This window comes from Aquarana catesbeiana, linkage group LG03 (assembly GCF_042186555.1).
Source record: "Aquarana catesbeiana isolate 2022-GZ linkage group LG03, ASM4218655v1, whole genome shotgun sequence".
NCBI lineage: Eukaryota > Metazoa > Chordata > Amphibia > Anura > Ranidae > Aquarana > Aquarana catesbeiana.
In genome coordinates, this window is record NC_133326.1 from 558,102,723 (window position 1) to 558,130,195 (window position 27,473).

The 27,473-nt window shown below is 44.1% G+C and overlaps 1 protein-coding gene across 1 annotated transcript in view; it reads left to right on the top strand.

The window, feature by feature from the left end:
• TM7SF3 (transmembrane 7 superfamily member 3) overlaps positions 1–27,473 on the top strand; it is a 59,129-nt gene that overhangs the window by 515 nt on the left and 31,141 nt on the right. The window lies entirely within an intron of this gene.

Consider the following 27,473-nt stretch of genomic DNA (forward strand, 5'->3'; position numbering starts at 1 on the left):
AATATTGAGGTGGCCCACCCATTACAGCTATAACAGCTTCAACTTTTTCTGGGAAGGCTGTCCACAAGGTTTGACCATTTCTCCAGAAGCACATTTGTGAGGTGTGCTAGTACAGGAATTGCCGTGTATTTCAATGGTCCCAGTTCACGCCTGTGCATTCAGTTCCAGTCCTTTCCAAAAAAAGTACAACATGCTGCATATTTTTTTTACCTGGAACACCTCAAAGAGCATCCGACACACCAAAACACGTATTCTGAATGAAAATAAAGTATTTTGAAGCATCAGATAAAGTAAAAAAAAAAATACTGATACTTATTGAAAACACATTAAAAAAAACTTCAAAGACGTGTGTATACGCCTATGCAAAAACACACCTAGAACACTGAAATGGGGGAACAAGCCCTAAGTATTCCAAATACAAAGTAGCAAAAGTGGTCTTTTTGTTGACAAATGCTACATTGTATTTGAAAAGCTGACAACGTTTTGGGGTGCTAGAACCATGGAATGGTTTCATCTGTACAGGTCCTTAGTTTGATTCTGTGGTATCCTATATTATAATGCACTATACACACACAATATATAACACCCCCTCCCCCAATCCCCTCTCTCTAGCTCTCTCTCTCTGTGTTGTATATGATCTCCCTGTCGCTTCTATTATGCCGCCTCCTTTTTTTTTTTTTTTTTTTTTTTTTGTACTCCCTTACTCCTTCACTAATTGTATATCCCATCAGTAATGTTTTATTTTGCTATATGTAGTGTTATGTTATTATACTGTTGCATCCATTCACTCCTATATACCATCTCTTCCCTTTTGGTAATGTTATACAGTTGATTTGCATTTTATTGCATGACTATTCTACATTGTTTATATTCCGATTTACAGTATTATATTTCCTGTCCCTTTAATATTTATATCTACAATCTCTCCCCTCTTCCCTTCAGTAATAGTACATATCATGTATATACTCTGTAGTATCTCGTCTTCCTTCTGTAATCCTATATACTGTCATCCCTCTACATACATATTAACGCTTCAATATTTAATCATCTTCTTTATCGTAAAGAATCCTTTGTTTTATCCATAATCCCTCTGCTGATTGATATCATTATTCCCATCCATAGTGTTATATATCATATATACATAGTTAGCAAGGTTGAATAAGACACCAGTCCATACATGTTCTGCATTATTGTATTGATAATTAATATGTCCCAACTTGTATATTTTTCATTACTGCTCTTCTATATCAGATAATATATGTTGGATACCACCAGTGCATTCTGTGTATATACTCAGAGATCATCTGCATATTATACATTATAATAACACTATTATTATCTCTGAAAACAGAATGGTAGATTTTCCCATCTGTTGCTGATGATGTATTACTTTGGGGTGGATAACATTTAGGGCTGCAACTAATGATTATTTTCATAATCGATTAGTTGGCCGATTTATTGTTTTGATTAATCAATTATTCGGTTAATAACCTTAAAAAAAAAGTGTGGTGTATAATTTAGTTAATGTGTAAGTTTTAAAAAAAGGCAATTTATTCTTAAATATCTCTATGCTGTGGTAAATATAAACAACCAACTATATGGTTAGGGAGCAAAATATCTAATCCACACTGAGAATAACAGACAGAAGAGATATACTATTAGAGGAGAGATATACTGTGTATACTTTTAAAGGGTGAATCTGGTAAATATCATCACTCAGTGATCAAATTTTTTTTATTAAAAACAAAAACAATGTCTTCCTTCAAAAAAATGTCACTTTAAGAACGTTCGTTCTTTCATTTAGTGAATGTACAAAGATTTTTCGTCTGAATGTTCTCGTCTGAAAATGGATCCATCTGGCCAGCATAAGGCTCAGTACACACCTGTTCAGTTTGCTTTTCATCTGTTTCTGCAGTCCTTTTTGCTGTGCGTTTTGTTTTTTGTGCAAGTGATTTTGCTGCGATTTGCGTTTTTTGTATTTTTTTTTTTTTGGCCAATTTGTTGTTGGGCAGATTGAAAAACACAAATTGCTGCAAAAATGACATGCTTTTCTGCAGCTTCTCTATTGAAGTATATTGAACCAAAAAAGCTCAGTTTTGCGTGAACGTGTCCCATAGGAAACCATGTGAATGAACTGTAGTGCGTTTCTGCAAAAAGCACCAAAAAACACAGATGTGAACCAGGTCTAAGATGTTTATTAACATAATAGGGTGAAAAAAACTAAACTTAGCCCTTTTATATTACAAAAAAAGCAGATATTAACCACTGTAAGGGGTTAATTTTTTTAGTGTAGAACTGTGAAAGTAGTATTTGCAGTAGCGATTATTTGCTCTTTTTGTACTATAAAGGGCTCATTTTAGGTTTTCTTTTAACCCCATTATGTTACTGGCCGATTCATCGATTATGAAAATAGTAATCGATTAATTTCATAATCGATTAGTTGTTTCAGCCCTAATAACATTGGTCTTGCAGGAACTTTACCACTTGATTGTACAGCATATTTATCATCACACAGTTATAGGCTCCATACATTGTGTGTTCTTTTTAATTGTTGATTATACCTTGTGTACACAATTCCCCTCTTGGGGTTAATGATAAATAATCCCGTAATTGTTTTGATTAGAGAAGCTATTGAAATCGCTATAGAAACATAAGTAATGTTCTTATGGCCTTTTTATGCAGAGGGGAAGCAGGTAAGGCAGGCCATAAATTATACAATTTTCTTTTCTTCCACCATAAGTGGAAGGAAAGAAAATCGCTTGATTCCCCCATCAACACAGTCATTGTTGATGGGGATATCCCTCCCACATTACTATTGTGGTCTGCCGGCGGGGAGCCTTTCCTGCCAACAGAACACAATGATCAGTGCTGGTTGGATCGACTTCGGTACAATCAGCATGTCCATAGATGGATCAAGTCTTGGCCGTTCCCTGCTGAACCAACCGAGATTTGAGCAATCGGCTTAAAAGACAAGCTTAGTACTCAACATCCTTACAAGATATATGTCCCCATATGATAATGGCTGATAGCACCCATGCAGTAACTGTAAAGATTCATGTGATATTTGTGCTGTTCAGAACTTGATGGAAAGGCAGTAGAGGGGAAAAATATAAAAAGTGTTGAAGTGTCAGATTTTATTCATAATCACTTTTTAAATTAACAGGTGGTCAGACAAAGGTCTTTACTTTCATGTAGGTTCTTGTGGTGTTGTGGCATGTTATACCACAAATCATTTCCTGTTTTTTGTGTTGTATGGTTTACATTACAGCATATTTGCTGCATGCATTGCTTCATCTATACAGTAGATGGTTCCAAAGGGCATGCCATGTATAGCTGTATACACGGCCTGTTGCTTACTAAAGAATTCTTCTCAACACTTGTTAAAGTGGATGTAAACCCTAACTGACAGATTGCTAAAGCACTGCATTTCTAAAACCATAATCTCAAATAACTGTTTATAATAAAACATTTTCTGTATTTCATCCTTTTGTTGTATTTCAGTGCTACTGTTCTCCTGCCACCTCTGTGTAAATGCTTCCTGTCTCTATCTACTCCAGTGATGGCTGCCTGGCATTTGGTGGCCACAGTGGACAGTTCTTGTGTAACGAGCATCATGGCCACTTGTAGTCTACATTGGGAGAATGTGTGAGAGAATGACAGTGCAGGAACACAAGTTTTAGGCCCCTTTCACACGAGGCGGGCTCCGTTTCTACGGAGCCCGCCTCGGTCCGCCGGCTCAGCGGGAGATCAGTCCGTTGATCTCCGCTGAGCCGGCGGATGACAGGTCTCTCTCTGCTCACTGAGCGGGGAGGGGCTTGTCAGGCGCCGCTGCCGCCTATGGAGGGATCGGACGAAAACGGACAGCGTGTCCGTTTTCGTCAGATCTCACCCGATCCGATCCGCCAGCGACGGATCTGGACGTAGAGCCATACGTCTGCTTTTAGCGGATCGGACGGGGTCGGATGTCAGCGGACATGTCTCCGCTGACATCCGACGCTCCATAGGCTAACATGGATCGCCCGTTCAGGTCCGCCGTCAAAACTGACAGGCGGACCTGAACGGTCCGATCGTGTGAAAGGGGCCTTAGGCAGGGACGCAGCATTCCCAACCTTTAACTGATGCTTGAACCAAGGACCTTAATGTTAGGATCACCCAGGATTATTTTAATCCATGGCATTTTTATATTTGCATAACACCTCCCACGATCTAGCCAGGAGCACTGAGGCAGGATGCTTTTTTTTTTTTTTTTTTTTTTTTCCCAGGAAGCACTGCACAGCACCCTGGTAGCCCCTCCCACCAGCAGTGATTTGCCTGCATACATAGAGAAGTACAGAGACCCAGTGATATGTGTGTGTGGGGGGGCGAGGGGGTCAGGGAAACAAAACAAAACATATGCAGATTAAGCTTCAGATTTACCATTTTAAAGCTTATGAGATATCAGTTATTGGGTTGACGTGCATTATGCGTTATGTACAAACTAACCGGGACTTTTTTTTATTTTGTTTATCTGTATCAAAAAGTACAAACACTCCTTTGTTCTAAAAGCAGAGAGAGTTATTTTATAATCAGCAGCAAAATTAAAAGTTAGAATGCTTGTATTTGTTTTAAAGGTGATAATAAAAGAGGTATTAATCCTTCTAGAGCAAAATTTAAATTTGTCAGATTGTAAGCAGATGTATACGAGCAAAATGTGCCTGTTTTTGATGCAGACAAATGGCGCCATGGAAGTCCTCGTTTGTTTGTAGATATGGAATTGTGATGCATGTTGGGGATGTGGGCACAGTGTGCAGCATATAGGAAGGTTCATCCTTTTTATAGATAGATTTTCAAAATATGTTCTGTCTCTCCCATCTTAAAATACAGATTCCATGGCTATTCCTGGCATCCAACAGTTTTGAGCTGTTGAGGTGCGAAACGCACTATTTCTCGGCGGTAGGTTGTGCTGTGCTGCATAGCCAAAAATGGTGCATGTTTGTTTTTCTGAAGTTTTGGTGCATTGCCAGCCCATTCATTTGAATGGTTTGCCTTAAAGTGCTAGTGAACTTGAGGGGGGAATCTCCCCCTGCAAGGTAAAGGCATAATTTGATAGTATACATCGCATACTAGTACATTGTGGCACGCTGTCACCACTACAGAGGCTTCCATCTTCACCCGGACTTCCTTCCAGGTTCACGGGCAACGGCCGCTTGAATGGCCGAGCCACGATGACGTCAGGCGCGCAGGAGTTTTAGTCATAGCACACAGCTCTGAAGGAACAGCACAGGTCAATGTCACCAGCTGCTACTCAATAGAATATCTCTTAAACGATGATTGTTATAATACTCCATGTTATAAGGTGACATTGCATTGCATACGCAGGGCTTTACCAAACTAAATGTAAACCTCTTTAAGCGGAGCTCCACCCAAAAGGGGAGATTCCACTTTAAGCACCCCCCCCCCCCCCCCAATGCCACATTTGGCATTTCATTTTTTTTTTTTTTTTTTGGAGGGGAGAGTAGTGGGTACCTAGTTTTGACAGGTACCCAGCTTTCCACTCAGGCCATCTAAGTGATTCGAGTGGAAGTTCTCTTCTCCCCCTTCCCTCCCTGCAATCTTCTGGGACATGTCAGGTCCCAGAAGGTCCCAGGTCCCAGAAGATTGCCCGACTATTGAGGAGGCACAGTGCCCACCTGGCTGTGAAACGGCAAGCTGTCACAGCCGGCTGCCCACACTTGTAATGCCGGAAAGAGGAGAGAGAACGAAGGGTTTGGGCGGCCACATCATTGGATCATGGGACAGGTGAGTGTGTGTTTATTAAAAGTCAGCAGCTACACTTTTTTTAGCTGCTGACTTTAAATAAACACAAACACGGGTGAACTCCACTTTAAGCTGGCTGGTTCGTTCAGCAGGAAGCAGCCAAATTTAAACCCACTTATGGCTCTTCTCCGTTTTGAGGAGTTGGTCTCTTCCCTAATGGGATTGTCAGTGTATTGTGACAGAGGAGGAGTCTTGCTGCAGGGTACAATAGCACAGCATGGAGACTCCTCCATCCACCTTGAATGTGTGGTTGGGGGTATCGGGTCAGTTTTTTTTTCAGCTTGCTGGCTGATCCAAAAAAAGATCCATGTTATGGCCAGATTTTGCTAGGGTTTACATTTACTTAAAGTAGACTGACCCATTAAGGATTGAGTCAGGGGGGCGTGGCATAGCGCGGGAAGTGATCAGACGTGTTCCTGTGCAGCTCCGGTATCTGCTTCTACCATCCTGCACCATCCAGATTGACCATAGACGAAAATCGAAATCTAATTCACGTCTACCCGGGCAGAAACATTTTCTGCATCCTAGGGAGGCATTTTGGTGGATGGGAAAGCGGCGGGGGAAGAAGCAACCTCTGGCCACGATTAGCATCACCACCCGCTCCTGCCAAGATGGCCGCTGCAACACCGTCCATGGGCCTAGCACATTACCAGCCTCCACTCCTGATCTCTTTTTGGAGGCAGCCAGGATGCCTTCCTGCCACCTTCTCCCGAGATCATGGACTCACCGGCCGTGTCCCTGCAAGTGACCCCGGGTGAGGATGTCACGGATGACGGCAAGGGGCTGACACTGTCGGAGGTCCTCGCTATCGTTAAGGTAAAACACACAGACCTTATGGGGTAGGTGGATGGCCTAAAGATCGACTTAACGATCATGCTGCAGGACATGCAAAAAATATGTGGCCGTGTTACTGAGACTGAGCAACACCATTAACCCCATCCTGCCCAAACTTAACACCTAATGGGGGGAAGATTACAACCCTAGAAGACAAGGTGGACGGCCTCGAGAACCGTCTCCGCAGGAATAAACTGCGTCTTGTTGGTCTCCCGGAGCGGGTGGAGGGATCTGACCCTGTAGCCTTCCTAGAAAGCTGGCTTGAACAAGAATTTGGCCACAATCAACTATTCCCCTGCTTCGTGATTGAGAGGGCCCACCGAGTCCCTGGGCATCCCCTTCTTGACGGACACCCTCCACATACGATGGTGATTCGCCTTCTTAATTACAGAGATTGTGATTCCATTTTGGGGGCAGCCAGGAAGCAGGGAAGTCTCCGGATCAACAACGCTGTGGTGTCCCTGTTTCCTGACTACTCTGCGACAGTCCACAACCGAAGAGCCAGTTATCGGCGTGTCCAGCAGAAACTCCGGGAGCAGGATATCCAATGCTCCATGCTGTTCCCTGCTACTGTCTGGGTTACTCACAAAGGGAGGGTTCAATTCTTCAATCCCTGCAAGATGCCCTATCTTGGTGGGAATCACTACCCCACCCCCTAAACCACCTGCCTGATGGAGGTCCGCACACTAAACTGGGAAAGCTAAATTCTCTTTCTCTCCCTTATCCTTTTTGTTATCCACTACCGAAGCTCTGTTAAGCGAATGTTTGGTTGACCATACACTTATCCTCCCGCAGGAGATCTGTCTCTCAGTTACTGAGCTGGCCTGAGCTGCCTGGTGAGGTGAGTTACTCAAACCCCCACCCCCTCCCCCCCCATTTTTTTTTTTTTGTTGAACACTGACTATTTTATTTTTCTGAAACTTTTTGCTTTCTGTTGCTGGCCATGTGCCCCACGCATAATATAAGTTCGGGGTACAAGCCCACTCCCCTTTCCTTTTTTTTTTTTTTTTTTGAGCTCGGTAATGATTATGCAATTGTACATAGTTTTGCTGTTGTATGCATGCTGTATGTATGATTGTACACCACTGTGAACCCCCACGACCTTCTGTAGCTGTGACCGGAGATGGGGAGCCCTATGTGAGACCCCTCCCCCCCCCCCCCCCCCCGTTCCCTCCTGCTCTACAGGTTTTAATGTCTACCCTATGTCCATGGTAAATATTTGTGCGTGGAATGTCCGCTGACTGAACTCTAAATTTTTAAAAGAGCATCTATCTTCGAGGCCCTGAAGCAACATAAACCGCATGTCCTGTGTCTCCAGGAAACTCATCCCATAGGTTCTAAGATATTGGCCCTCAAACATTGGGTGGCTCATAACTACCACTCTACCTATTCTAACTTCGCCCATGGGGTTGCGCTCCTAATTCGTAAATGGTTAGCATTCTCATGTCATCAAGTTATTCTGGACCCTAAGGGGCAGTATATTATTTTACATGTGACTATGTATGGAATTCTCCTCTGGTCACGGCTGCAGTGTTCTCTGAACTTAATGTGCATTTTGCCTCATTGCCTAGCTGTCCCTTGCTCGCTCTTGGCGATTTTAACTCTGTTGCAGCCTGAACTAGATAGGTTGAAACCTCTACAACCTGAATCTAAATTTTTTTTAGTGTGTGGTGCAATACCTAATGGATACGTAGATCTATGGCGCTGGAAATATCCCAGAGACAGTGTTCTCCTGCCAGTTCAGGTCTTATGCTGCCCTCTCCAGAATAGACTATGCACTGGCCGTGGATGACCTTCTACCCTGTGTTCAGTCCATAGCATATCTGTCCCAGACGGTGTCTGATCATTCCATAATACAGCTGGGTTTGACTTTTGGGCCACAGACCCTCGTTTCGAGCTTGGAGACTAGAGTCCATTCTGACTGACATGGCCAATTACTGGTCCTCCAACTCTGACTCTGCAGCCAGGGGCCCTGTCTGGGATGCCTTTAAGGCGTTGGTCAGAGGTTCCTATATCTCACGTATTAAACGTTACAGATCTTTTGGGCGGGCCACGCAAGAGGCTCTCCAAAAAGTACTAGATGAGGCACGCTCCCGTCATACGGGTAGCCTTTCCTCCGGGACTCGTGGTATGCTGACAGCGCTCATCGGGCGCTGCAGCTTCATATGGTGGATTTGACCAGGAAGCAACAATTGTACCCTTCTGCTTGTATACATGAGCATGGGGGGAAAACGGTAGGCTTCTTGCGTATCTCGCCCCCACACGGACTTTCAGGATAGTTCGATTGCTAAAATTCAACTTCCAGATGGGTCAACTACCTCTAACGCATTGACTATCAACCAAACCTTTGCAGAATTATATAGCAAGCTCTATGAAGTTACAACTGTACCTTCAGAGCAAGCCTTTATGGGATTCTTTGAATTGCTTGACTTTCCAGCACTTCTTACCCCCCAGCAACTCCTCTCAGATAAACCTATCACGCTAGAGGAAGTAACTACGGCCATACGCCTATTACCAACCAGTTAAACTCTGGGCCTAGATGGCCTCCCCTCAGAATGTTATCAGGCACACATAGAGGACCTGGCTCCCAGGCTCCTTGAGACATTCCAGGACTCTCTTAAGCAGGGGAAACTTCCTGACTCTATGAATGAAGCACTCATTATTGTCATACCCAAACCTGGTATGGATAGGCTGCAATGTGGGTCCTATCGTCTCATATCTCTACTAAACAATGCTGCAAAGATTCTCGCTCTTAAACTTCAGGCGGTTATTCTATCTCTCATACCGCCAGACCAATCCGGTTTTATGCCTGGGAGGAGCACCTTTTGATAACATTCGTAGGCTATTCTTGCATATCCATGGTGCATCAGATGCGAAATGTGGTGAATTGGTTCTATCCTAGACGTGTTAAAAGCCTTTGACACTGAGTTGGTCCTTCCTATGGGAAGCTATGGCACGGATGGGTTTTGGTTCGCACTTTGTCCAGTGGGTTTGGCTATTATAAGCAGCCCCGAGGGCCAGAGTCAGCACCAACAAAGATATTTCTGGGTCATTTTCCTTACAGAGGGGTACCAGGCAGGGGGTGCCCTCTTACTCCACTTCTGTTCGCACTTGCCATTGAGCCCTTGGCTCTGGCGGTGCGGTAGACATCAGAGATGGGGGGCATCCGATCTGGCCCAATAGAAAAGATCTCTCTACACGGACGATGCCCTTGTATACTTGGACGGTAGAGAGAGCTCATTTACTAAACTGCTGCATGTAGTGGAGGAGTTTGGTGCAGTTTTCAGGGGTTCAGGTGGGATGGGAAACATCTCAGGCATTTCCCATAGGCCCCCCTTTTCCTATTAAATATCTACAGAGGTCACATGTCCAATTAACATTATCCTTTTAAATACCTAGGCATCTAAAAACGAAGAACTCAACATCACTTCTATAGTCAAACAGATGATAGAAAGGTTTCATACCTGGACGTCACTGCCCCTCAATCTAATTAATTGGCTGCATAAAGATATTTAAGATGATTTTCTTACCAAAATTTCTATATTGTTTTCGAGCTGCCCCACTTTTTCTCCCTAAAAAAACTTTTGCAAAAATGGTCGCCAGCCTTGTATAGCCAGATCCTCACTACAGGCGGCTAAGGCCGCAGGAGGCCTGGCCTGGCCAAACTTAAGAAATTACTTTATTGCTTCCCAACTGGCCTACGTCCATGCTTGGTTACACTCTGGCCCCCAGACTCCCTCCACAGTGCTCTTGACGACCCTCTTTGGACCTTCTAACTTTCTCAGGGGACGAGCTACATAGGTCAAGGAGATCTGGGGGCTCCAGATTCTCTCCTGTTGATGTCAGTTTTATGGCTTGGAGGGAGAAGGGGGGAAAATTCTGACACCGTCCTCTTCGGGTATCTCGCCACAGACCCCCTTGTGGCAGAATCCTAATCTCCCAGAGCTCTTTGGTCACCCAGACTCGCCATGCTAGGGTCGATTTGGAATTACTCATCTCTCCCCTATAGTTGCGGATAATAACTTACTACCCTTGGACACACTCAGACATAAATATGATCTTGACAATAAATTCTTTTTTAAATATCTTTTACTAAGAAAAGAAAAGGGGGGAAGGACACCTTAAAGTCGTCCAATAGTAGGTTCTGGGGTGACAAACGGGGGAAGGGGAATTCCCTCCCACTGTGGTAATTAATCAAATTAATATGTCTCTCATGTCACCCGTATCATTAATCATATAACTCAGTGGTATGTAGCTGACTAGCTGTCAAACGGTTGTTCAATGGACCATAAAGCATATATAAGAAAGGGAAGGAAGGGGTCAAGAGGAGATCCCCCCCAAAAAAAAAAAGATGGTCCGCTCAAGAACAAACAGTTGAACCTACAAAAACTTTATTGTGTCACAATATGTAGAAACATAATCCAACAACCATGTGTATTTAAAAATAGGGCAGATAAAAGTCCTATTGTGTGCTGGTGGCCACCACAGACATTACACATATATCTCATGCATTCATGCACTCACACTCATCAATTAAAGTCACTAGAGACCCGGGTCTATACTATTTCACTGGAATTCCAGAGCTGGATTGGCTACATAAGTGGGTAGACTAGGTCCTTGTAGGTAAAGTGCAAGTGCTAATACACAACAAAAGTCCCCTCGGATGTGAACCAATGGCTGGTTAGACATATGTATGTGTCAATCAACCAGAGCCAAGGAAGGAAACGGTGTCCTGATTGTGTGGTGAACAATTGCAACTCAAGCAACCTCACATAGAGGGCTTTTAAGGATGGACGGAAAATGGCCATAAACAAAATGCCTCATGAATGTGAGGGTACATTTTAGCTCACCGTCTGACGTCTTCAATGAAGAAGGAGTAGAGCCCAAAGGAGTTGTTGATGGCCGCGTTCGTGTGGGTTTGAAAACACGTTCATGCGGTATTAGCTTGTTGTGGGCATGAGCGGGTTACTTCCGGGTATCCTCCGGCAGAAGGTAAGGTGAGTCACAAGGGTCAAGATTGTTAGTGTCTCATATCCAATGGTATAAGCAATCCGGAGAGACGCTCGGCGTCCGTGTTCACCGCAGAGGTTTCACCTGATATCCCAAATCTTGATTGATCCAATCAGGATCGTTAGAGATGTTCACATCCAATTTGGAAGGATATTGTAGTTAGAGTGTGAGAGTCTGTGTGCCACCTGCACATGGGTCAAATGCTGAGCGCTTTCGCTTGTTGCCAAGCTTCCTCAGAGCTAATGTGGTATCAGTAGCTGGATGTTTAAATAGCCAGAGGGCTAGTGTTCAATTTCCTGTCTTCTTAATTAACACCTGAATACCATAGCTTGACCATAATTGCAATCACCAAGAATGTGCCAATCACACCCATACATACATCTATTTAGACAAAACCATTGAGGGTAATGGATACATAGAGATTCAATCTGATTGACTTGTGTATGTGGTCAGATTTGAATATTGCATCTCTTACCATCATGAAATAACGGAAAAAGGCTTGTCAAGCAACTGCTATCAATACATAAAAGCCAATTGAGGAATGCTGCATTTCCAAAAACAAACCGTGCATATATAACCATATACTAAATAATAATAATAATAATAAGATAGTCAAAATAGTGATATATGGGAGCAAGAGGGAACAGTCTATTGTTCCGAATTAAATTGCAACACATATCATCATCCTGACAATAAACAGAGATGTCCCAATAGTTGATCAAAAATTGCATGGCATACACACACGGAATAAAAATAATGAGTATGAATATATGCAACGAACCATCGCTTTGGCCAGATTAAATGGCAGCTCACGTCCCATGTATTGTCATCCACACACGGGATAAAAACATTGTTACCAGTGAGATTGCCTGTGAAGTCGCATAGGACAAATTAGTACAAAGTGATTCCGGATAGTCCGGATATGTAGTTACATATAGGCATTGCACTGGTATTACCCGCACATGGAACAACAGAATAATCTGTTGTACAGATTATAATTTAAAATATGAAAATTTCATAATCTGGGGGCAGTGCGGCTTCAATTCAATCAGTTGGTTGGTAGCCAAATGATCGAGGCAAGCTGGGATGGAATGAGGTCATGGGCCACTGTCTCGCATAGGTTACGTCTCACATGTCACTCGCTGATATTCGTGTAGAGAGCAGAGACATGGTCGTGAGCAACACTACACACAGTCAATTTTCTTTAAAAGCTGCCCGTTATGGGCAGGAGAAGATGTGGATCCTCAGTTAGAACCAATCAATTTTCGGATGGGAACATTTAGATTGTGAATATTTAAGTCATTGTTCCAAAAATGGGGATAAATTAAATTCATTGTTCAATCCAAAAGGCTGCATGCTGTTTAAATAGAAGATCCACATCTTCTCCTTCTGACATAAGATCTTATCAAAATCTCCACGTCTATGGGGCAAATTAAGCTTGTATATACCCTTAACCCTAAGGCCATCCGGTTTACCTTCATGTTTATCAAGAAAGTGCAATGATAGTGGCCGGTCATCATCCTTGTTGATAATACTTTGGATGTGTTCGCCAGTTCTGACTTTTAGCTCTCTTTTGGTCTTGCCAACATAGATAAGGCCACACGGGCAGGTCAACATATAGACTACCCGTGTGGTTGTACAGTTGATAAAATTATTGATTCTAAATTGTCTTTTATTGTCAGAACTGGCGAACACATCCGTCCTATCCACGTGTCTACATATATGGCATCTACCGCAACTGTACATACCCCTAAGGGGTGGAAGATCAGTAAGCCAGCTGCGTTTTTTAGGGCGGGTGTACTCTGAGTGTACCAGGCGATCCCTTAAATTTGTAGCTCTACGGGCAGTGAGCAGAGGTTTTTTGCTGACAAGCTTTCCCAAAATGGGGGCCTCAGATAAAATGTGCCAATGTCGGCCCAGAATTTCTTTGATTTGGTCCCACTGGGTACCAAATTTGGTAATGATTCTAAGGGGAGGGTGGCTTGAGGTTTTTGCTTTTTCTTTAGTAGAGTTCACCAACAAAGACGATCTATTTGTCTGTAGTGCTCTTTTTCTAGCACGTCTGATGTCCGTATGCGAGTAACCCCTATCACGAAACCTCCCATGTAGGTCATACATTTCCCTGTGGAAATCCCCCTCCTCTGAACAGTTCCTTCTTGCGCGGAGGAACTGTCCCACGGGGATACCCCGTTTCAGAGATGCGGGATGGTGGCTGGACGCTAGCAGTAAAGTGTTTGCCGCTGTGTCTTTTCGAAAGGTTTTTGTATGTAACTTATCATCCCTGACAAACACCGTAAGGTCCAGAAATGACAATTCATTGGTGTCATACGTATATGTTAACCTAATATTACGGTCGTTGTCATTAAGTTCATTAATGAATTGTGTCAATTCAGATGGCAGGCCGTCCCAAATCATGATCACGTCATCGATGTACCTCAGCCACAAACGACAGTGGCTGAGGTACATCAACGAGGGGTACACACACTCAGACTCCCAAAAGCCAAGGTGCAGGCATGCATATGATGGGGCCCATGGGGCACCCATCGATGTGCCCCTAATTTGTTTGTAATATATCCCAAGAAATTGGAAATAATTGTTTTCTAACATAAATTGCAATAGTTCAATGATAAATTCATTTTGGCCTGCTAATGACGGAAATTTATTTTCCAAAAAGAATTGTGTCGCTGCTAGTCCCCATCTGTGCGGAATTGACGTGTATAACGACTCCACGTCAATTCCGACCAGTAACATACCTTTGGGTATCGATATGTCTTCCAGGTGCCCCAAAACATCCCGTGTGTCCTGAACATATGATGGTAGTTCATGTACAAGTTCTTTAATCAGTGCGTCCACGTACTTACCGACCCTCTCGAGGGGACCCTTTACAGCTGATACAATTGGTCTCCCCGGGGGGTCGGTAATGGACTTATGTAGTTTAGGAATTGTGTATAGGGTAGGGATGTTGAATTCACTGACTCTGAGGTATTCGAGTTCCCTTTTGGTAATTAGACCTGCTTCAAGGGCTAGTTCAAGTTTAAAGTTTAAGTCTGATATCATTTGGGGAAAGGGGTTCTGGTATAGACGTAGATATGTAGATCCATCACGGAGAAGGCGCATGGTTTGCTCCTCATATAGAGTATGTGACATAAGGACCGTGTTGCCTCCCTTATCGCTTGCTTTAATAACAATATCCTTTGCATTTTCTAATTCCCGTAGGGCCCTTCTCTCTTCCCGGCTAAGATTGTCATATCCTTTATATTCCCAATTGACCCCCATAAGGTCCCTTTTTACTTGTTCCAAAAAGAGCTGGATATGTCTATGTTTGGACAGGGGGGGCATTTTTTGGGATTTAATCGTCAGTTGGGATGGGCGGGGGCAGCTAGGCGACACTTGGGTGGCTTCCCCTTCTGAGTTCCACTGTTGATTTTCATCAAGGAGGGCTATTAGGGCTTCGAGAGAGTCGCGCTCTTGTTTATCTAGTTGGTCCGCGTCTATATCTTGGGTGTCCCTCTTTGCATGCCAGTGCCTAAAAATTAATTTCCTCAAGAACAAATTGATATCTTTGAAGACCTCAAATTCGCTCATCGTTGTAGTGGGGGAGAATGTTAGGCCTTTTTGCAGCAGTGAAATGTGGTGGTGATTTAGGGGGAAATCTGATAGGTTAACAACCTTCAGATCAGATTGTATTTGTTCTGAGTGGTCACTAGATTGATTTACTTCGCTATTTAAAGCAAGGGCAGGAGAAATCGATCAGGTACATCTAGATCTAGATATACATCTACTGACAGTGACCCTGAACAACCAGAGAAAACCGTGGCTTTTTTAGATCAGGAAGGGGACACCATCCCCAGGACAGGCACCCAACCAACCACATCCATGACCAAGACCCAGGCTCAAACCAACAGAGGAAACCGGGGAAAGGGAAAGGAAGGAAGGGAAAATCAAAGGGAACTCAGGTCAGGGCCACGCAAGCTTTAAATAGCGAAGTAAATCAATCTAGTGACCACTCAGAACAAATACAATCTGATCTGAAGGTTGTTAACCTATCAGATTTCCCCCTAAATCACCACCACATTTCACTGCTGCAAAAAGGCCTAACATTCTCCCCCACTACAACGATGAGCGAATTTGAGGTCTTCAAAGATATCAATTTGTTCTTGAGGAAATTAATTTTTAGGTACTGGCATGCAAAGAGGGACACCCAAGATATAGACGCGGACCAACTAGATAAACAAGAGCGCGACTCTCTCGAAGCCCTAATAGCCCTCCTTGATGAAAATCAACAGTGGAACTCAGAAGGGGAAGCCACCCAAGTGTCGCCTAGCTGCCCCCGCCCATCCCAACTGACGATTAAATCCCAAAAAATGCCCCCCCTGTCCAAACATAGACATATCCAGCTCTTTTTGGAACAAGTAAAAAGGGACCTTATGGGGGTCAATTGGGAATATAAAGGATATGACAATCTTAGCCGGGAAGAGAGAAGGGCCCTACGGGAATTAGAAAATGCAAAGGATATTGTTATTAAAGCAAGCGATAAGGGAGGCAACACGGTCCTTATGTCACATACTCTATATGAGGAGCAAACCATGCGCCTTCTCCGTGATGGATCTACATATCTACGTCTATACCAGAACCCCTTTCCCCAAATGATATCAGACTTAAACTTTAAACTTGAACTAGCCCTTGAAGCAGGTCTAATTACCAAAAGGGAACTCGAATACCTCAGAGTCAGTGAATTCAACATCCCTACCCTATACACAATTCCTAAACTACATAAGTCCATTACCGACCCCCCGGGGAGACCAATTGTATCAGCTGTAAAGGGTCCCCTCGAGAGGGTCGGTAAGTACGTGGACGCACTGATTAAAGAACTTGTACATGAACTACCATCATATGTTCAGGACACACGGGATGTTTTGGGGCACCTGGAAGACATATCGATACCCAAAGGTATGTTACTGGTCGGAATTGACGTGGAGTCGTTATACACGTCAATTCCGCACAGATGGGGACTAGCAGCGACACAATTCTTTTTGGAAAATAAATTTCCGTCATTAGCAGGCCAAAATGAATTTATCATTGAACTATTGCAATTTATGTTAGAAAACAATTATTTCCAATTTCTTGGGATATATTACAAACAAATTAGGGGCACATCGATGGGTGCCCCTTGGGCCCCATCATATGCATGCCTGCACCTTGGCTTTTGGGAGTCTGAGTGTGTGTACCCCTCGTTGATGTACCTCAGCCACTGTCGTTTGTGGCTGAGGTACATCGATGACGTGATCATGATTTGGGACGGCCTGCCATCTGAATTGACACAATTCATTAATGAACTTAATGACAACGACCGTAATATTAGGTTAACATATACGTATGACACCAATGAATTGTCATTTCTGGACCTTACGGTGTTTGTCAGGGATGATAAGTTACATACAAAAACCTTTCGAAAAGACACAGCGGCAAACACTTTACTGCTAGCGTCCAGCCACCATCCCGCATCTCTGAAACGGGGTATCCCCGTGGGACAGTTCCTCCGCGCAAGAAGGAACTGTTCAGAGGAGGGGGATTTCCACAGGGAAATGTATGACCTACATGGGAGGTTTCGTGATAGGGGTTACTCGCATACGGACATCAGACGTGCTAGAAAAAGAGCACTACAGACAAATAGATCGTCTTTGTTGGTGAACTCTACTAAAGAAAAAGCAAAAACCTCAAGCCACCCTCCCCTTAGAATCATTACCAAATTTGGTACCCAGTGGGACCAAATCAAAGAAATTCTGGGCCGACATTGGCACATTTTATCTGAGGCCCCCATTTTGGGAAAGCTTGTCAGCAAAAAACCTCTGCTCACTGCCCGTAGAGCTACAAATTTAAGGGATCGCCTGGTACACTCAGAGTACACCCGCCCTAAAAAACGCAGCTGGCTTACTGATCTTCCACCCCTTAGGGGTATGTACAGTTGCGGTAGATGCCATATATGTAGACACGTGGATAGGACGGATGTGTTCGCCAGTTCTGACAATAAAAGACAATTTAGAATCAATAATTTTATCAACTGTACAACCACACGGGTAGTCTATATGTTGACCTGCCCGTGTGGCCTTATCTATGTTGGCAAGACCAAAAGAGAGCTAAAAGTCAGAACTGGCGAACACATCCAAAGTATTATCAACAAGGATGATGACCGGCCACTATCATTGCACTTTCTTGATAAACATGAAGGTAAACCGGATGGCCTTAGGGTTAAGGGTATATACAAGCTTAATTTGCCCCATAGACGTGGAGATTTTGATAAGATCTTATGTCAGAAGGAGAAGATGTGGATCTTCTATTTAAACAGCATGCAGCCTTTTGGATTGAACAATGAATTTAATTTATCCCCATTTTTGGAACAATGACTTAAATATTCACAATCTAAATGTTCCCATCCGAAAATTGATTGGTTCTAACTGAGGATCCACATCTTCTCCTGCCCATAACGGGCAGCTTTTAAAGAAAATTGACTGTGTGTAGTGTTGCTCACGACCATGTCTCTGCTCTCTACACGAATATCAGCGAGTGACATGTGAGACGTAACCTATGCGAGACAGTGGCCCATGACCTCATTCCATCCCAGCTTGCCTCGATCATTTGGCTACCAACCAACTGATTGAATTGAAGCCGCACTGCCCCCAGATTATGAAATTTTCATATTTTAAATTATAATCTGTACAACAGATTATTCTGTTGTTCCATGTGCGGGTAATACCAGTGCAATGCCTATATGTAACTACATATCCGGACTATCCGGAATCACTTTGTACTAATTTGTCCTATGCGACTTCACAGGCAATCTCACTGGTAACAATGTTTTTATCCCGTGTGTGGATGACAATACATGGGACGTGAGCTGCCATTTAATCTGGCCAAAGCGATGGTTCGTTGCATATATTCATACTCATTATTTTTATTCCGTGTGTGTATGCCATGCAATTTTTGATCAACTATTGGGACATCTCTGTTTATTGTCAGGATGATGATATGTGTTGCAATTTAATTCGGAACAATAGACTGTTCCCTCTTGCTCCCATATATCACTATTTTGACTATCTTATTATTATTATTATTATTTAGTATATGGTTATATATGCACGGTTTGTTTTTGGAAATGCAGCATTCCTCAATTGGCTTTTATGTATTGATAGCAGTTGCTTGACAAGCCTTTTTCCGTTATTTCATGATGGTAAGAGATGCAATATTCAAATCTGACCACATACACAAGTCAATCAGATTGAATCTCTATGTATCCATTACCCTCAATGGTTTTGTCTAAATAGATGTATGTATGGGTGTGATTGGCACATTCTTGGTGATTGCAATTATGGTCAAGCTATGGTATTCAGGTGTTAATTAAGAAGACAGGAAATTGAACACTAGCCCTCTGGCTATTTAAACATCCAGCTACTGATACCACATTAGCTCTGAGGAAGCTTGGCAACAAGCGAAAGCGCTCAGCATTTGACCCATGTGCAGGTGGCACACAGACTCTCACACTCTAACTACAATATCCTTCCAAATTGGATGTGAACATCTCTAACGATCCTGATTGGATCAATCAAGATTTGGGATATCAGGTGAAACCTCTGCGGTGAACACGGACGCCGAGCGTCTCTCCGGATTGCTTATACCATTGGATATGAGACACTAACAATCTTGACCCTTGTGACTCACCTTACCTTCTGCCGGAGGATACCCGGAAGTAACCCGCTCATGCCCACAACAAGCTAATACCGCATGAACGTGTTTTCAAACCCACACGAACGCGGCCATCAACAACTCCTTTGGGCTCTACTCCTTCTTCATTGAAGACGTCAGACGGTGAGCTAAAATGTACCCTCACATTCATGAGGCATTTTGTTTATGGCCATTTTCCGTCCATCCTTAAAAGCCCTCTATGTGAGGTTGCTTGAGTTGCAATTGTTCACCACACAATCAGGACACCGTTTCCTTCCTTGGCTCTGGTTGATTGACACATACATATGTCTAACCAGCCATTGGTTCACATCCGAGGGGACTTTTGTTGTGTATTAGCACTTGCACTTTACCTACAAGGACCTAGTCTACCCACTTATGTAGCCAATCCAGCTCTGGAATTCCAGTGAAATAGTATAGACCCGGGTCTCTAGTGACTTTAATTGATGAGTGTGAGTGCATGAATGCATGAGATATATGTGTAATGTCTGTGGTGGCCACCAGCACACAATAGGACTTTTATCTGCCCTATTTTTAAATACACATGGTTGTTGGATTATGTTTCTACATATTGTGACACAATAAAGTTTTTGTAGGTTCAACTGTTTGTTCTTGAGCGGACCATCTTTTTTTTTTGGGGGGGATCTCCTCTTGACCCCTTCCTTCCCTTTCTTATCTTTTACTAAGACATGCCATTCGGGCACAATTTGGGTTGTTGACCATTGAGCTCATGGAAACAACTATTGAGGACCTCTTATCGTTTCAGGAGATTGCCAAGTTGGTGACTACCTTTTTATGGCCGCCTCAAGTTGGTAGAGGCGGATCCTTTCCAGAACTCTCATCGCAAATGGCTGCTGTCAATGCCTAAACTTTCTGAAGAGGACTGGGCAGAGGCAACCAAGATATGTTTTCAGGATGTAATCAGCACTGCTGACCTACTGATCCAATTTAAGTTCATGCATCACCTGCATTAAACACCAGCCAGGCTGGTTCGGGTGGGATTGGATCGGGATATTGCATGTGCTAGATGTGATATGATTGCTGCTGATTTTTTTTTTTTTTTTTTTTTTTTTTTTCTTATGTTTTGGAGCTGTTCTGGACTCTTGACCTTTTGGAAGGATCTATTTGCTTTTCTTGACCACAAGCTTCATTTACCGATACCTCATACCCCGGAGGTTGGACTCTTAGGAATTCTTAATGATCATGTTCCTCACACACACACACCAGGACTTTGTTACGTATACTGTTATTTTATGCATGTAAAACCATCTTATTGCGGGGGCGTGGCCTGACACAGCATGGAGTAGGACGTGTGGACATAGAGCTCCGTCTATTACTCCTGTTCTCAATTAATCCTGGACATCCTGCATTAAAAACCCGGCTGGATCGAGTCCCTGGGACACCTAGACCAGAACCATCCGGTCCCTGTGGAGGAGGAACGCGCGACGCCCCGAACGGAGCGGCGATCTCCCGATCGGCGGCATAATAAATTTAGGCCGCGGCTTCGGCCTACCACCGGAGGTCGCGGCCATCTTGGCCCTCCTCGTCTGCGGCCCTGCCTGAAGCCTGCTTCATTATACAGGTACCTAGCTGCTGGATAACCCCCTGGGAGAGCTGGCCTGCACTCATCCCCTTGATCACTGTCCTATTTAATCATCTGAGGCCCAGAGAGACTGACATCCATAACCGGCCTAGATTGAGGCCTAGGCCTATATGCTGTGACCGGCGGCCATCTTGGCACACCCTCCTTCCCTGCCTGTACTGCAAACACAGTCCGAGGCCCTGTTGTTCCCCTCTAAACATTACCTACTCGGCCCCCTGTATTCTACAAGGCATTGCCCCAGCCTGCCAATATCTCTGAGAGAGGGGGGGTGACACCTCACACACCACCACAACAAGAATAACTCCTGTACCCATCTCCCTGGATACCTCATCATTTGGACATCATGTCGCCATCGAAGGCTCAGAAAGCCGCCACATCCAAGCTGGATCAATTCCGCCGACAGGACAGGGAGGACCAGGCGGAAAATGGCGGCGACACCGCACATGGCGAGGAGCGTACAGCGGGAGATACAGAAAAGTTGCTGGAAGCAATAACCCTCTGCAGAACATCACTTGCCTCACAGCTAGAAGAAGTCAAGGTAGACATATCCTTGATCAGACAAGACTTCCATAAACTCCGGGACCGAGTTAAAGAAGCTGAAACCCGCATCAGTGACATGGAGGACATCATCCCTCCAGTGAGAACGGAGGTGCACCACATGAAGCAGCAAATCTAACAACTATTCTCTAAGCAAGAAGACCTTGAGAACAGAAGTAGGAGATGTAACCTCCGCTTCATTGGACTGCCGGAGGGGGCTGAGGGTAAGGACCCCACACTTTTCCTGGAGCAATTGCTCATCAAGACTTATGGTAGAGAGGCCTTCTCCCCCATGCTGGCGGTTGAAAGAGCCCATCGTATGCCCGCCAGACCGCCACCACAGGGAGCCCCGCCACGTACTTTTATAGCCAAAATGCTCAACTACAGAGATAGAGACGCTGCCCTGCGACTTGCAAGGGAAAGAGGTAACATCCCCCTAGGCAATGTAAAAGTGGCGGTATTCCCTGACTTTTCGGCGGAGGTGCAGCGACGCAGACAGAATTTTATGGAAGCCAAGCGCAAGCTCAGAAACCTCAACATGCCATGCTGTTTCCAGCGCGTCTCCGGGTGGAACACGACGGTCGTGCTTCCTTCTTTGAAGATCCTGCTGAACTGATGGCCTGGTTAGAACGCAGAAACAACTTAGAAAAGGCGGATTAAGGTGTCTGTGAGTATGTAATCATACGTTAATCTTCCACACACACACCCCTGCAATAGATGCAACAGCAACTCAATATCAACCTCCCACACTGAACACTCACCCCCATTCACTTCACCAGTTGTTACTATTGTGAAGATAACCTAAGGGGTAGAGGGACACAGTGTCTACACAAATATCTACACGTACTCCCCTGAAGTGGACTTCGATCCAGTATATATTCTGCGGATCACTGCTGATATATAATGTTGGAACTTTCCCGGGACAACTCCCTAAGTGTTCAAACTACACTCATTACCTTTTACACCTCCAAAGGGGCTCTGGACCACTACAGTCCTGCAATCCACAAGCAGAGTGCAGCGTACTCTGCCCCCTTGCAAGTCTGGAATTGTCGGCCTAAGAAGAATCCACCATAACACCACCAACCCTGATAATGTGCAATCTCCAGCTATACACCTGAGTGAAAAGAGGCTAGCCCTCTTTGTGTTTTTTCTTCTATGGAAAGAGAAGATTAGAGGTGCACAGACACTTATCCTACAATGTATGTGTTTTAATGTCTAAGTGTACAGCACTGGTGTGCCCTGTGTTTCACCGGTGGTTGGGTGCTGCATGCAGTGAGTTACATTATATAACCAGAAAGAATCTGACCCCTCTTAATTTGTTCCTATTAAGGAGAGAGGGGTGTAGATTGAGACCACAAAAACATATCCTATCACAATTTCCGTTACTATATCAATACGTTACCCCTCAATACAGAGTCAAGTCCAGATCCACAGGGAAGGTATTGTCATGCACACACACCGAAACCAATTGGAGAGAATACGTCTTAGGGAGGGGGGAGAGGGGGGGGGGGGGGGAACTAAAAAGTTGGATTCAACTACGCGTGCTTCGGTTTACTTGTGTATGACAATGCTATATCCTACGTCTATCCGGTGTTCACTGGTTACCCATAGCATGTTATATTACGGATGTATTGGGAGCCTGATACTTTCTGTTTTGTTCCTTCTTAGGAAGGAGAACCTCAGTTTGGGTGCACAGGAGTCCATCCCATTTTATTTATTGCCCTCTTCTTACTTCTTCCCTTATTATGCTACCGGATGCAAAAACATAGAGAAAACTCTGTTACTGATGCAGGCTGACATTGGCGAGGTGGGAGATACTGCTGGAAGGGGGGAGCGAAGGAGAGAAGCTGAAAAATTGAACTTAACTGTGTACACTATAACTGCTGCGTCTGCAACACTAACATGTCTTGGACCTATCAGGTGCCTACTTGACAGACGCGGTATGTTATACCACCCATCTCTTCTCTTTAACCGCTCTACATCACCCCACCATGGGGGGACCGAGGGCTACATTAGTACACTAATATATAGTCACAAATAACAATGCCCAGACTGTCATTGAAGTTCCTTACATGGAATGTGAGGGGACTGCGGGACAAAATTAAGCGGGCGGCAGCTCTAGCATTTCTTAAAAAACAAAGAGCGGATGTGGTGGCCCTGGTCGAGACCCACATAGAAGGTAGACTTCAGATGACACTCCGTCGTCCATGGGTGGGTTGGGCGTTCCACTCGACCTATACAACACACTCAAGAGGTGTCTCGGTACTTATTGCAAAAACGGTGAACTTCGAATTATGCGAACTACACACTGACCCACAAGGTAGATATATATTTATATCCTCTAAAATACACGGGGAACCCTTCTTGATCCTGGCTGTTTATGTCCCTCCCCCGTTTTCCATCTCCATACTACTAGAGGGAATTTCCTTTATAGCAAAATACCCAACAGCTCAAACAATATGGATGGGAGATTTTAATAATACACTTAATGAAGAACTAGACAGACTGAGACCAACTCCACTTGCTACAAACCCTCTCAGGGATACTAAACTTGCCAGGCTTTTCTCACCCTTTCACCTGATAGACACCTGGAGGCATAAACACCCCCACACGCGTAAATACTCCTGCTTCTCAGCAACACATAACACTATGTCAAGAATTGACTTCATTTTTATATCCCAAAATCTGTCAGCACGTCTCCTTGAGACAGTGTTTGGTCCTAGACTGCTCTCGGATCATGCTCCATACTGGATCACCCTCACCTTCCACATAGATAAACCACCAACTTCATGGCGCCTTAATCCGTTCTGGCTGACACTGTTGCCAGAAGATGACTTGTCAGCCGAATGGGAGTCCTTTTTCCGAGAAAACACAAACTCTGCTTCTTTTCTGATAGTGTGGGAGACCTTCAAAATACACGCCAGGGCCACCCTAACAAATCGCATTAACAGGATCAAAACAAACTCATTGGACACCTATGAAAAGGCGGAGACTGAATTCTTACGCACAGAACACACATATCAAACTGACCCATCCCAAGCTAATGCCTCCCACTTAAAACTACAATCCAGGATCATAAACCAACTCCAATACGAAAAAGCAAGACAGAAAATATTTTTTGCCAAGCAGAAGTATTTTGAGCAGGGAGAGAGAGCTGGAAAACTTCTGGCGTTTCTAGCTCGAAATGAGGATAAGCCCCCGGTGGTAATTGCACTAAAGGGCCCGGAGGGGCAAAAAATCACTGATCCTCCTGCTGTAGCATCTAAGTTTAGAGAGTTCTTTATGGACTTATATAATTCTAGGACCCAAGTGGGATCAGACGATATGACTTCCTTTCTGGAAAGAGTAGCATTCCCTCAACTTACGAATGAACAAAGGGAACTTCTAGAGGCCCCTATCACTGGGGAAGAAATAGACACTGCAATTGCGAGTTTCGCCAAATCTAAATCCCCTGGCTCAGATGGGTTACCCATAGAATTTTACTCACATTATAATGAAATACTTACCCCCAAATTGCTAACCCTCTACAATGTTATGTTTAAACAATTCACCCTCCCAGCCTCTATGGGTGAAGCCACAATAGTCTTAATACCTAAACCGGGCAAGGACCTGGGTCACCCGGAATCCTACCGCCCTATCTCATTACTGCAGACTGATATCAAGATACTGGCCAAAATCCTAGCAATGCGACTCAATCAAGTGATACTCAATCTTATACATGCTGATCAGGCAGGTTTTATGCCGGGACGTAATACTTCCTTTAACCTACGAAAATTATTTATAAACATGCAGGCTATACATGAGAATGTAGGCACAAGGGTGATAGTCACCCTTGATACAGCCAAGGCTTTTGATTCAATTGAGTGGGAATATCTCTGGTGCTGTCTCGAACGATATGGCTTTGGTCCGAACTTCATTCAATGGGTACGATTACTATACCAGGACCCTACGGCCAGAGTGGTGGCGAATGGATGGCCGTCTCAGAAGTTCGACCTCCATAGAGGCACGAGACAAGGCTGCCCATTGTCCCCACTACTGTATGCTCTGGCTGCGGAACCACTGGCTATCTCTGTTCGGACAGACCCAGAGATTATAGGATTAAAAACCGGAACCCTTACAGAAAAAATCAGCATGTACGCCGATGACACATTACTATATCTGGCGGACCCAGGTCCTTCCCTCCACCGGGCGCTCCAGACAATTGAGCGTTTCGGGAGATTTTCGGGCCTCAAAATAAATTGGGGGAAGTCCCAAGTTTTACCAATAGACACCTTCCCACCCACGGAATTCCAAGCCACCCTACCATTACAAAGAGTAGACACAATTAAATACTTAGGAATAAATACCTCCAAAAATCCAGCAGACTATATAACACTCAATATTAAACCATTATATTCCCTTATTAAAACTAAAACGCAATCGTGGACTAGGCTGCCCCTAGGAGTATGGGGCCGCATCAACCTCATAAAAATGATACTACTCCCTAAAATATTATACATACTCTGGCATGCCCCAATATACATACCTTTAAAACACTTTAAAATAATGGAGTCCCTTCTCAAACCCTTTGTGTGGGGGAAAAATAGACACAAGATCGCATGGCAAACCCTCAAAAATCCAACAGACATGGGAGGTACAGCACTCCCAGACCTTAATCACTACTATATTGCGTCCCAACTCTCCCAACTTTACCATATAGATAAGGTGGACAGTGAAAGATTCCGGATGCTACTGTGCCCACAATGGGCCCAAGGAATCTCAGATTCTATATATGCTATCACCATGGGCACTAGGACTAACGAAGGCAATACACACAGAACATCCCTGCTGTACCAATACAGACGCATTTGGGAACTCGCAAACAACAAACTCAATATACCCAGACACAATGACTTCACCCCCTTATGGTGTAACAGAGACTTACCAGAGCTACACGGCATCCATGACCGGGGACCTTGGATGGAGAGGGGTATAATCTATTTACACCATGTTTGGTCAAACGGAACCCTTAAAAGTTTTGACACCCTCAAAGAAGAATTCCATCTGACCAACAATATGATATTCAGATTCCTCCAATTGAGACACGCAATGCAGGCACAATTTCCACAACCCCCATCACAATCAGCTCCCAATCCTCTAATAGCAATCATAAAAGATACAGACCCAAAAAAATTAATCTCCTCTTTCTACAACATGCTCACTATCCCAATAGCCACAAAAATAGCATACGGCCTCAAATCTCGCTGGGAAAGGGATCTGGGTAACCTAGAGGATGAGGAATGGGAAGAAGCACTGGACACATGTAAAGAAGTGTCTCCCAAGCTGTCAGACAGGTTGACACACTTATATATAATACACCGCACATACCTAACCCCGCATAGGGTAGCCAGATACAAACACAACTACTCAACTATATGTCCAATGTGTAAGTCCTCAGAGTGTTCATTCTACCATCTCCTCTGGTCATGCCCACAGATACAGGGCCTATGGAAACAGATAGTGACCTTCCTCCACGACAATATGGGTTCTCCTGTGACACTGGACCCCAAACAATGCCTGTTAGGTATATTTCCGAACCCACTGGAAAAATACACCAAGGTATTTCTGCAGGAGACCCTGTTCTCATGTAGAAAGATAATAGCTAGGAAGTGGATGCGTCCCTTACCACCCGAGATTAAAGAGTGGAAAGCAGAAGTAAATGGGACACTCCCGTATAAAAGGGTGATATACATAAATAGAGGGTGCCCAGCCAAATACAACAGAATATGGGATCGATGGCTACAGGACTCGGAAACTTGCTCATAATCACTGTAAATTGCTTTCACACCAGAAAAATATCTCTCCTCAATAAAAGCACTATAATCATATCCTGCATTGAATGATAATATTAATAGAGAACATCAGAAGTAACGCAAGACAGACCACTCATGTATGTAACCATCTTTATTTCATGTAC